The sequence below is a fragment of the Palaemon carinicauda genome, chromosome 44 (assembly GCF_036898095.1).
Source record: "Palaemon carinicauda isolate YSFRI2023 chromosome 44, ASM3689809v2, whole genome shotgun sequence".
In the NCBI taxonomy this organism is placed as follows: domain Eukaryota; kingdom Metazoa; phylum Arthropoda; class Malacostraca; order Decapoda; family Palaemonidae; genus Palaemon; species Palaemon carinicauda.
In genome coordinates this window covers 30,801,618-30,814,248 of record NC_090768.1, presented here as the reverse complement: position 1 = coordinate 30,814,248, position 12,631 = coordinate 30,801,618, and the positions used below count along the sequence as shown (strand labels likewise).

The window sequence follows — 12,631 nt, the reverse complement described above, 5'->3', positions numbered from 1 at the left end:
TTACGTCAAAACTACTTGACGGATTTTGACGAAATTTCCACCACATATAGATCTTAGGTCAAGGACGACTCCATTAACTTTTGGAAATGATCCGTTACCGGATCCGGATTCTAGATCCGAATTTGCATTTTTCACAATTTTAATGATTACGTCAAAACAAATTGACGTATTGGATTTTCACCAAATTTTATCAATGAATTAATATGTATCGGAAGAAACCATGACATTTTGGAAGTGATACGGATCAAAATCATGATTCTGGATCAACATTGCATTTTCCACCAATTACTGTACAGTCAGCATAGGAAAGGTGGGAGGCGATGTCCGTAGACTTTAGTTAAATGTTGGCAATATTCATTGGCGGAGGTCTGAAATCTCTTATTACTCTTATCATTATTATCATGAATTGTAAAAGATACACAAATATAAGGATATAAAGTTATGTATGTTTACTCTGACCAAAGTATTCCTCATGTGTGCTCAAATTTTTATCTTGGTTCCGAACTGCTCACTCCTAAAAATAAGTTTGAGGGTACTCTGTCGCATACCAGATAGGTGCAATGCTTTTAAGCTTATACTTATTACTGTAATTGAGCTTTTTTACCTGTACCATAAACAAAAATTTTAATGAAATCCTTATCCTTAATTTTATCCCATTTTATGTTGAAATCAGTTGGGATATTATTTTGCTAAATGTTTTGGCAGCCTATTGTGGTAAGTTTGGTATTTTTGAATTGTCTCATATGCATTGCCCTACTTATGTATACAACCAATTCCCTGATGGGATTTTTCAATAGCTTGTTCCATTAGGTTTGGTTAGTAAACTGTCTTAATTTTTGGGCTTGAAAATAAGTGTTTCTGTATTATTTTCTTCTACTTTGCATAGGTCACACACATTATCTGTGCATTTTCCACTGAAAATTTCCTTTAGCTTGAGCATATTTAACCTGGCCTTCGTTACAAGGGTTGCCTTATCCATATCCATTTCTCTGATATAAGGCTGTGGGTCATTCCCTTCTATGAATCTCAATGACCAGTACCCAGGACAAACCACTATACGTCATGTTCGGCTCATCGATAAGGCTGCCCATTAAATTATTACAAAAGTAGAAGGAATAGGAAGAACTAAGTGACATAAGTGGGCTTCAGTATACTTTCAAGCAAGAGTTCTCTAACCCACTACGATGAAAGGCCACAGAACAACTCCCAAGCAAGAGTTTTCTAACCCACTTCGATGAAAGGCCACAGAACAACTCCCAAGCAAGAGTTTTCTAACCCACTACGATGAAAGGCCACAGAACAACTCCCAAGCAAGAGTTCTCTAACCCACTACGATGAAAGGCCACAGAACAACTCCGAAGCAAGAGTTCTCTAACCCACTTCGATGAAAGGCCACAGAACAACTCCCAAGCAAGAGTTCTCTAACCCACTACGATGAAAGGCCACAGAACAACTCCCAAGCAAGGGTTCTCTAACCCACTACGATGAAAGGCCACAGAACAACTCCCAAGCAAGGGTTCTCTAACCCACTACAATGAAAGGCCACAGAACAACTCCCAAGCAAGGGTTCTCTAACCCACTTCGATGAAAGGCCACAGAACAACTCCCAAGCAAGGGTTCTCTAACCCACTACGATGAAAGGCCACAGAACAACTCCCAAGCAAGAGTTCTCTAACCCACTTCGATGAAAGGCCACAGAACAACTCCCAAGCAAGGGTTCTCTAACCCACTACGATGAAAGGCCACAGAACAACTCCCAAGCAAGGGTTCTCTAACCCACTACGATGAAAGGCCACAGAACAACTCCCAAGCAAGGGTTCTCTAACCCACTACGATGAAAGGCCACAGAACAACTCCCAAGCAAGGGTTCTCTAACCCACTTCGATGAAAGGCCACAGAACAACTCCCAAGCAAGGGTTCTCTAACCCACTACGATGAAAGGCCACAGAACAACTCCCAAGCAAGGGTTCTCTAACCCACTTCGATGAAAGGCCACAGAACAACTCCCAAGCAAGGGTTCTCTAACCCACTTCGATGAAAGGCCACAGAACAACTCCCAAGCAAGGGTTCTCTAACCCACTTCGATGAAAGGCCACAGAACAACTCCCAAGCAAGGGTTCTCTAACCCACTTCGATGAAAGGCCACAGAACAACTCCCAAGCAAGGGTTCTCTAACCCACTTCGATGAAAGGCCACAGAACAACTCCCAAGCAAGGGTTCTCTAACCCACTTCGATGAAAGGCCACAGAACAACTCCCAAGCAAGGGTTCTCTAACCCACTACGATGAAAGGCCACAGAACAACTCCCAAGCAAGGGTTCTCTAACCCACTACGATGAAAGGCCACAGAACAACTCCCAAGCAAGGGTTCTCTAACCCACTACGATGAAAGGCCACAGAACAACTCCCAAGCAAGGGTTCTCTAACCCACTACGATGAAAGGCCACAGAACAACTCCCAAGCAAGGGTTCTCTAACCCACTACGATGAAAGGCCACAGAACAACTCCCAAGCAAGGGTTCTCTAACCCACTACGATGAAAGGCCACAGAACAACTCCCAAGCAAGGGTTCTCTAACCCACTACGATGAAAGGCCACAGAACAACTCCCAAGCAAGGGTTCTCTAACCCACTACGATGAAAGGCCACAGAACAACTCCCAAGCAAGGGTTCTCTAACCCACTACGATGAAAGGCCACAGAACAACTCCCAAGCAAGGGTTCTCTAACCCACTACGATGAAAGGCCACAGAACAACTCCCAAGCAAGGGTTCTCTAACCCACTACGATGAAAGGCCACAGAACAACTCCCAAGCAAGGGTTCTCTAACCCACTACGATGAAAGGCCACAGAACAACTCCCAAGCAAGGGTTCTCTAACCCACTACGATGAAAGGCCACAGAACAACTCCCAAGCAAGAGTTCTCTAACCCACTACGATGAAAGGCCACAGAACAACTCCCAAGCAAGAGTTCTCTAACCCACTTCGATGAAAGGCCACAGAACAACTCCCAAGCAAGAGTTCTCTAACCCACTTCGATGAAAGGCCACAGAACAACTCCCAAGCAAGAGTTCTCTAACCCACTACGATGAAAGGCCACAGAACAACTCCCAAGCAAGAGTTCTCTAACCCACTACGATAAAAGGCCACAGAACAACTCTCAAGCAAGAATTAACCCACTACGATAAAAGGCCATAGAACAGAGCCCATGATGAAAAAAAAAATCTCTACAATTGCGACAGCTTTTCGGATTATAGTTCCATGTATCTACCCATACAACCAGTGGAAATATCCTAACCTTGATTACTCGGACATTGTAAACTTGTTGAATGAAGGAAACCCAATGGATCTTTGTAATTATGTATTTCAAATCCTGGAGTGGTATTACCATGTTATTAATAGGAATTTGTTTGTTTATATATTTTATGGACAACATTTTCACTAAAGTAAATCTGTCTTGTGCAAGATAATTGTATACAATTTATGATGCATCTTTACCTTTGTAAGTTTTTTTGTAATAAGTCAATGAAGTATAAATAATACCGATGTTATGATATAGCTACTGAACCCAACTCCGTTTTGCATGAGGCTGAGAGAAGCTAAACGATATCAAGAACTCTTAATTTCATTAACAGGAATCCTAAATCTCCAACGAGAGGGAGCAATGAAATGCATGACCGTGTTTTATCCGTCAAATAAAAAAGAAAAAGCAAATATTTCTGTCTATTTGCTAGTGTGTTATTTATAAGAATAGTTGAAAGTAAGTATAATTAGAGTAACCAACTCGTGTGTGGATATATATATATATATATATATATATATATATATATATATATATATATGTATATATATATGTATATATATATATATATATATATATATATATATATATATATATATATGTTATATTATATATATATACACATCATCAATATCATCATCATCATCATGATCATCTCCTCCTACGTCTATTACCTTCCTTTTTCTTTCCAACTGCGAGAACAATTCTAAAAAGGAAATTCTTTGTCCTTCTAAGCACATCTATAGAATGAAGTCGTTTGAAGCCCTACATATACTATCAATATACAGTAACTTAGAGGGGGGTCTTTCATTATCCCGTGTATTTTCACCGAGATGTATTACAGATTCTTACAGACGTTTTCCTAGAAGAGGCCCTAGGGGGCCTGTGGCTCCAGTATGGTAGCCAGGACACTATGTGGGTGGTGGTGGCACGTGGTGTTTATCTGAGCTTTATAATTGAATTTTTGATCCTGTGTTTTCCAAAATTTATCAAGTCTTGACTCAAACTGTGTCACTGTCTCTGAGTGTACCACCTCGTCTGGCAATTTGTTCCAAACGTTAACCACACGGTTAGGGAAGGAGTATTTGCAACGGTTCAGCCTGGCTCTTGTCTTGAATAATTTCTTATCATGGCCCCTTGTCAGACTATCCTCCCTCATCCTGAAAAGACCCTCAACACACTCCTTATCATACTTGTTGTTGACGATCTTAAATGTTTCAATCTGATCTCCTCTCGACCTCCTGTACGCTAATGATGGTAGATCTAATCTCTTAAGTCTCTCTTCATATGGCAGTTCCTTGAGACATGGCACCAGTTTCGATGATCTCCTTTGCACATTTTCTATTGCGTTGATATCCTTGATAAGATGCGGGCACCACACTTGGTTGGCATATCGGTTGAATCAGAGCAGTCAGATCTGTATATAGTCGACTCTGAATTGAGTACACTTGGGTGCACTTATTAACAGAATTGGTAACGACCTATGTTCTTTTAGATGAAGAATCTAGATCTGAAATTTTGAGATATACAGAAATTCATGCACTTGTCGGACTTTTTAAATCCGTTGACATTTTTAAATATATCTTTTTCCTGACTTACTTTCTTGGCCCTTTTAGTATGGTTATTTCCATTTTTTATCAATTTGTTATTTTGTTTTTCAGCTTAATTGCTTTCATTTTCCTAACTTATTTACTTCTGAAGAAGAAGAGCATGAATGATAAATTAACGTTGTGAAGGAAATAAATGTATTTTTATGTACATTATGCCACAACATTATATCATGTCAGTGACCCTTAGCTTCCATTGCATGGGCTTTCCCCAAATCCCATACCCATAGTGCCGGGGATATGGTAGGATTACGATCGTGATTCACAGATAAGAAGATGACTCAATATTGTAATACCTTACTGCATGGGGGAAAGGATAAGGAAGATCCTTCAAAGGTTCTGGACATAACAGAAAGTCCTTATTATCATAACAGGTAATGGGACGCTGTAAGAATTTCTGCTGGGATATTATTATTATTATTGTTATTATTACTAGCCAAGCTACAACCCTAGTTGGAAAAGCAAGATGCTATTAGCCCAAGGGCTCCAATAGGGAAAAATTGCCCAGTGAGGAAAGGAAATAAATAAATTATGAGAATAAATTAATATATCATTCTAAAACCAGTAAGAGTCAAAACAAAGAGTGGTAACCTTATCATGCCTCTTATCCAGTCTAAAAGAGACACCCTTCCATATCCTTCATAGAAAACCGACTATTTATGTATATTAGCTAATAAAAACCTAGTCAAAAAGGTATTTTTATTTTCAAATTCACTCTACTTACTGATTAGAATCCTTATTCGAGTAGTATTGAAATTATTATTTTAGTTCCATTTTATTTGAAGGAAACTACGTGTTTGAACTAGCGGTTGCTTGTTATTTTATTTTTGGTGTTTATTTTCGTCATTTTTTGGTGTTCAAATTAATTTTGTTCTTGGTATCTTTAGTTTTTGTTATAGGCTTGTTCAGTTTTAACCTTTGTTCGTCTAAGCCAAGGTCATGTTTAAATACGATCACCTTAGTAATAATTTAATGTATCTCATTAAGTAATATCTCTCCCTGACTTGTTGCTTTCAGCTAAATAATAGTATATGTGATTGCGTTGTTATCTCCTTTTTACCACTTTCCTTACGAGCGTTCATATTAGAGTTCTATTTTGCCCAACTGGTCAGCGTTGACTTTTGTAAAAACCAGTAGCGAGCCAGTCAATAATTGGTGACCGAAGAAATACAACAGAAGGAAAAAAGGAACTTGAATTCTCGAACCTTAAATTGAAAAGGTTCCTAGTCTAAGGTTTATGCAGGTAAGAAAGTGGTATTGCCTTAACAATTGTACATCATTGAAATGAATTGCATTGTCATAATTGCGAGGGTAGGAGTAACCTATCTTATATGAATTTCTCTTTGGCCAAGTTATTCCCAAGGTAGAGTGAACTAGTCATAAAAAATTGTGGCTCAATATTTGAACGTATGAAAGGCACGTGTGTTAGTGACAAAACTATGATGTACACATCCGCGAGGACTGCGTAATTATTTTTCTTTGAGAATAACTTTTTGATAAGACCTGATAATCCCTTTGATGTTCTTGGTTCCTTGTTCCACGACGCCCACTCCATAGTTCAAGAAGACAGTGAGCTCACCACCACTATAATAATAATAATAAGAATAGGGAAGTGGGGAATATGGGGAAAGGAAGAGTACCCCTGGATACAATCCAGTTTATAACTCAAAGGCAGGTACTCGGGATGGGAAAGATTTAGGAAATAGGGAGAAAGAGAAGAACAGGGGAAGAATAAAAGAGAGGGGCAGACCCTCTTGCAATATTAGGGTATTGGTATTATTATTTGTCCAATTTTTACCACTACTACTAGACTAAAGTACAATAGATGTGACGATGAGTTGGTACTTACAGACAGGACGTCATTATCAACTGACGGCGCTCCTTTCGCCCTATATATTTATCTTATCTCCATTGCCCTTCCTTTGTTGGGCATTCCAAGTCCTTATGGCTGCTCCCTGGATCCTATCTCGATTAAGTGTTCTCCGCCGTTTCCTCCTGTATCCTACATAACTCACAACTAGAGTCATCTTCATTAGTTCTTTTAGTAATGCTTGTCAGTTATAAGAAGGTTAAATGCAATCTCCGTCAATATAAGAGCCTACTTTACACTAGATCCTATTTATATCCCATTGTTATGGCTTGATCGGTAATGTCTCTGCCTGGTGTTTGCCAGACGGGGGTTAGAATCCCGCTCAGACGTGTTAGTGCCTCTAGTGTCTGTAACCTTACCATCCTTGTAAGCTAAGGTTGTAGGGGGGGGGGAGCCTATAGGTCTCTGTTGAGTCATCAGCAGCCATTGCCTGGCCCTCCCTGGTCCTAGTTTGGGTGGAGTGGGAGCTTGGGCGCTGATCATATAATACATGGTCAGTCTCTAGGGCATTGTCCTTGTCCCTTAGTTCTGCCATTCATGAGCGACCTTTAAACCTTCAGCGAATCTCAACTTAGCCCTCTCCTTCCGTCTTATATCCTTTTCTGTTTCTTTGGTCATCTTATCCTTTATTTTCCTTTTAAGGTTATGGTGGCCTATGTTGTAATGTCCCTGACTGGTGATCACTAGGCGGGGGTTTGGGTCTCCCTCAAACTCGTTAGTTTCTTTCATTGCTCTAACCTCATCATATTTGTGAGCTAAGAATGGGGTGTTTGGGGGACCCTATAGGTCTATCTGCAGAGTCATTAGCAGCCATTGCTTGGCCCCCTCCTTGGTCCTAGCTTGGGCAGAGAGGGAGCTTGGGCGCTGATCCTATGTATATGTGGCCAGTCTCTAGGGCATTGGCATGCTTGATAGGACAACGCCATTGCTCGTTGCCTTTGCAATTCACGAGTGGCCTTTAAACTTTCAGGTATCTCTCTTGAATACCTTTTTACTTTCTCCTGTATGTCATATTTCCTACACATTTCTATCAGGCTTTCACCCCAGCGGTCTTTAAGTTTCCTTATTTGATCTACATCTCATGTACTAACTTATTTCCTTCAGTTGTCACTACATTGTGATATAGCATAATCTTTTTCATCCTGTTTTCCTATTTGCCAATTTCTATCAGTCCGCAGTGGGTTGCTTCAGCTTGTATTTCATTATTGTGCATTGTATGCTTATCAATTCCTTAATTTCTCTCTTTTATTCTTATTTATGTTTCTACGTTGGCTGAGATAGACTGGATGCAAATCATGGTTCTGACTCAAGCCCGTACATTCTAATTTTTTTCTAATTTGTTTTAGGTTTAAATCCAACCCTCCACTGAAGTCGAGTGAACTACTTCTCGGGCGGGTCCGTATCAATCATCTAACGAAACATTTTCATTATAACTTATACAATTCTTTGATTGTAGCATCTTCCAAATCATATGATCTTGTGAAAAGTAATGTCTTTAGTTTCTTCTTAAATTCAATTGCTCCCTTTAGGTCCTTCATTTCAGTTGGCAGTTTATTATAATGTCTAGGCGCACAGTAGCTAAAAGCCCTTTTCACCAAATTTACTATTTGTTCTTGGTTCAGATAGTCTGTTTGTCACTTGTGTCTTATGTTAACATTTGTTTCTAGTTCTAGTTTGTTCAGGCATTCTTTTAGATATTTTGGTTAATTTTGGTTCAGTATCTTAAACGTTAGTAAGAGTAGCTTGTATTCAATTTGTACAAATTTGGTGAGTGACGTGCCTGCTGACGGTAGCATATATGATGTAATGTCACACACAAATAGTTTGTAGGTCAGACATAAACATGACATGGTTATGGTGGGTAAAACTTTAATTGATAAGTTCGACCGGGGACATCTAGCCACATTTCCGATCGACACAGTCCATTTCTTTTATTGAGGCAGATTTGCACCGACTCGCAGCGGTGCCCTTTTAGCTCGGAAAAGTTTCCTGATCGCTGATTGGTTAGAATGATCTTGTCCAACCAATCAGCGATCAGGAAACTTTTCCGAGCTAAAAGGGCACCGCTGCGAGTCGGTGCAAATATGCCTCAATAAAAGAAATGGACTATAGTTCCGTGACGTGACCTAGCATCTGTTTTTTTGTATATTTTATACTTTTGTCACGATATCGTGCAATAAATGTATTTCCCCATAACATAATAAAAGTGATAATAGCACCACGCGAAATTAAACATTTAAATTATATAGTATTACAAAAAACAACCAGTCATAGAATAGGCCTACCATAATAAAACAACATACAAAACTTAACCTTTGCCGCAACGAAGTTGGCGAAGGTAATAAGTAAAATAAGTACACAATGAAAGCAGTAAGAACAAATGAAATGAATCAAGCATATTGCTGGAAATAGTCTACACGCAGGTGTTCATTCAAGTGTTCATTCAAATTAAAAGCAAGGTTGAGTCAAACATCGACCGTTGGTCAAGAGTCGCTATCTCCTTAGTAATTATGAAGGGTATAATTTTGTACAAGTTTGGCTCTCCTTGTCTTCAACGCATGTTTTTTTTCCTTGGTTTATAAGGAACGAATTAGAGGGAGAAATCTTCAAAATACCCTACAAAATTCTATAATGTTGTAACTCTTCTTAAAATATTCTATGTTCCTTTTTTCCTTTCCTCACTGGGCTATTTTCCCTGTTGGAGCCTCTGGGCTTATAGCATTCTGCTTTTCCAACTAGGGTTGTAGCTTGGCTAATAATAATAATAATAATAATAATAATAATAATAATAATAATAATTACCTGCCTCTTCTCCATTCTTCCTTAAATTCGTCTGAGATTTTTTCCAAAGTTGTTTTTCCAAACCTCTTAGAGTTTTCTTGCTTAAGGGTGCACTGTCCTATCTTATTTCTCTTCCACTTATTTTGTTAATGTTTTTATAGTTTATATAGGAAATATTTATTTTAATGTTTTACTGTTTTTACATGTTTTATTTTTCCCGTTTCCTTTCCTCACTGGGCTATTTTCTCTCTTGTAGCCTCTGGGCTTATAGCATCCTGCTTTTCCAACTAGGTTTGTAGCTTAGCAAGTAATAATAATAATGAATAATAAATTAATTCACACGTAGGTGCGAAGAGAAAAAGTTTTTGAGTTTTTGACAAAATAATCAGGAAAGACGGATTATACAGCCTAGGCTCGATTCGTTTTTCTCTACCTCAGTATAGGCATTTAATGGATACACGCAGGAGCGAAGAGGTTAAGTTCTTTGATAGATAACCAGAAGGCAAAAGTATTATGTACTAGTAAAGACAGATTATGTTTCGGTCCTTTTCCTCTACCTTAGGTTCATTTTACTTCTGTGTGAGAGAGAGAGAGAGAGAGAGAGAGAGAGAGAGAGAGAGAGAGAGAGAGAGAGAGAGAGAGAGAGAGAGAGAGAAATTTCATATTTTATTCTTTGTATTTTAGTATGAGGTTTTAGAAGATTGTTAGGCAGTGTTGAGTGACGTAGATTTTCTACAGTAGTGATAATTCTATGGGAAAAAGTAATAGTCAAAGACAATTTGCATATTCCATAGTATACCTCATTTCCGTGGAGGAAACAGTTGAGTAAAATTATTTCTTATGAAAATATCTGTTTGTAAATTCATTTTTTTTATTTGCGTTGGAGAGAATAGATAAAATTTTAATCTGAGACCAATAGAATACTTTTTACTTTGAGGTTCCCAAAAACTTTGTTTTAGGCCTTTAACCCTCAGCTCAATAGCAGTCTCTTGGGTGCGTTTTCGCTAATGCCATCGCATAGCTGCTTGCAGATTGTACTCGGCGGTCGTCTTGATAATAAAACGAATATTTATAACGGTTGAGGTACATTCATTTTTATTTTGATGTACCGCATTGTAAAAATGTAAATGTGCGTAATTTTATACTGATATTTCATTGTTGTTGATGATGACCTTAGTCGTGCTACTTTTAAGTACAGAAAAATCCTTCCTCCGTTAACTGGAGGCTCATAGAGATCATAGCCTAGTGTTTTAGTCATTTATGGTGGTAGAAAATGTAAAAAATAATGTTATGTTTTAAAATTTCAAACAGTTGATAGATATTAACATCAATTAATTTATAAACCTACTCAAAGTTTAGAGAATCGAGAAGTATATTTCAAGGTAGATAGGGATAAAACTTAAGATTGTTATCGTTTGTAGTAACCGAAAAGTTCAAATATTATATTAATTATAAACTAAGAAGGTGAATTAAATGAGTAAGCTCATCCTTCTTTCAAGGATTGTCCGAGTTAGCTTGAGCATTTGCGATAACGAACCCGGAGCCAGAAAAATCTCAGCTGGAATGGACGATGACGTCACAGAGCCTAGAAAACCTGCAAAAACGTTCCCAATTCTTATTGGCACTCGGCAGTCTGAGGTTTTACTGGCACCCAGTGACAGACTTGAAGTTGTATACAATCTAGTGATTCTGTGATCGGTCCCCTCATTATGGTTTCCTGGTAAATATACTTTTTATATTTGACCAAACTATTACTTTATCATGTATGGCAAGATGTAAATGTTGCGAATCTTCGTCAATTTCTTATTAATTGATACGATCGGTAAGGCTATAACGATATAATAGAGTATTCTGTTCGAACACAGGCGAAGGAACCCGTAGGCTTAATAGTTTAATCCTATTTGTTTATCATAAGTTTAGCCCTATCCTATTGGCTACCGTAGTAAAGTCCTTCTTTGAAGGCTGTCATCAAGTCATGGGTTTGTGACTGTACAGTGTAATGAAATCTGCATCGTGTATTTTAGTGTGGAAGTTGAACTATGGCTCTCGGCATAATTTACAGCCAATCTAGGCCAGCCTGCCCTACCGTAGGCGTGGCCAGTTCACTATCCTATTATTGAAGCTCTCTTTCCAACTGACTTGACTGTACACGGTGATTATTTATTGTAATACTAAGTTTAATTCTTCTACAAATATTTGAAGTATATTTTAGAGCTTTCATGTTTTATGCATATCTGTGACACCTTTGATGATAGAAATCAATTGTCTATGGGGTGGTGTATGTATGATAGCGGCCACCCGTATGTATGATTATGGCTACCTTTGAATATGGAAGTGTAAGGGTGGTCTCAAGGGGGTGTTAGCCCCCCCCCCTCTCCTGTTTGGCAAGTCGGTAAGGACACGGGTTGTAGGTTAGGTTAGGGGGAAAGTTTAGGTTAATTGATGTCGATTTTTAATCCCCATGGGATGAACTGGCCACTGATATACATAGGCTCCAATGATAGAAAACAATTGTTTATGGTATTACCTTAGAAACCCACACCAGGGAACTTATTTCCTTTGGAGGCTTTTGTATATCAGCGGCCAGTTCCTCACGCGTTGATTAAAAATAGACATCAACTAACCTAAACTTTCCCCCCCTAACCGTGACCTACAAGCCGTTTCCTTACCTACTTGCCTAGCGCAGAGGTTGGGCTAACGCCCCCCTGCGACCACCCTTACACTGCCGTATTCTAAGTTAGCAGCTGGCCGCTATCATACATACACTTTTGTTACTGAACCTTCTGGATGTGCTTACCATAAGTCATATTAAAACCTTATATTGAGGATTTTTAATCATGTCACGTCAACTTGAGTATAACCTGTTAATCATTTTTATGAAGTGTTTATTCATCTATATTGTTCCATCTTAATTAACAATTCATTATAAATTAACCATTGTGCAGAGTGACCCCTCCAGTGTTTGGCGTTGAGCATAAATTCTATATTCCCTTCCATTCCTGAATATTTCTAAGTGATACAGTGCTCGCCCAGTGGGGGTGTCAGGGCATGGCACCCTGAATTAGGTTAGGGGAGG

At 38.7% G+C, this 12,631-nt stretch overlaps 1 protein-coding gene across 5 annotated transcripts in view; it reads left to right on the top strand.

Annotated features, from left to right (window-relative positions):
* Nucleotides 1-6,125: 6,125 nt before the first annotated feature.
* Nucleotides 6,126-12,631, top strand: part of LOC137634256 (glycoprotein-N-acetylgalactosamine 3-beta-galactosyltransferase 1-like) — a 137,466-nt gene continuing 130,960 nt past the window's right edge. For 4 of the 5 annotated variants that reach the window (XM_068366540.1, XM_068366539.1, XM_068366538.1 and 1 more), the window contains exon 1: nucleotides 11,187-11,275. The gene's annotated coding sequence lies outside the window, so the exon portion shown is untranslated. Of the gene's footprint in view, nucleotides 6,148-11,186; nucleotides 11,276-12,631 lie in introns of those variants that run through there. The other variant, XM_068366537.1, reaches the window with a different exon arrangement.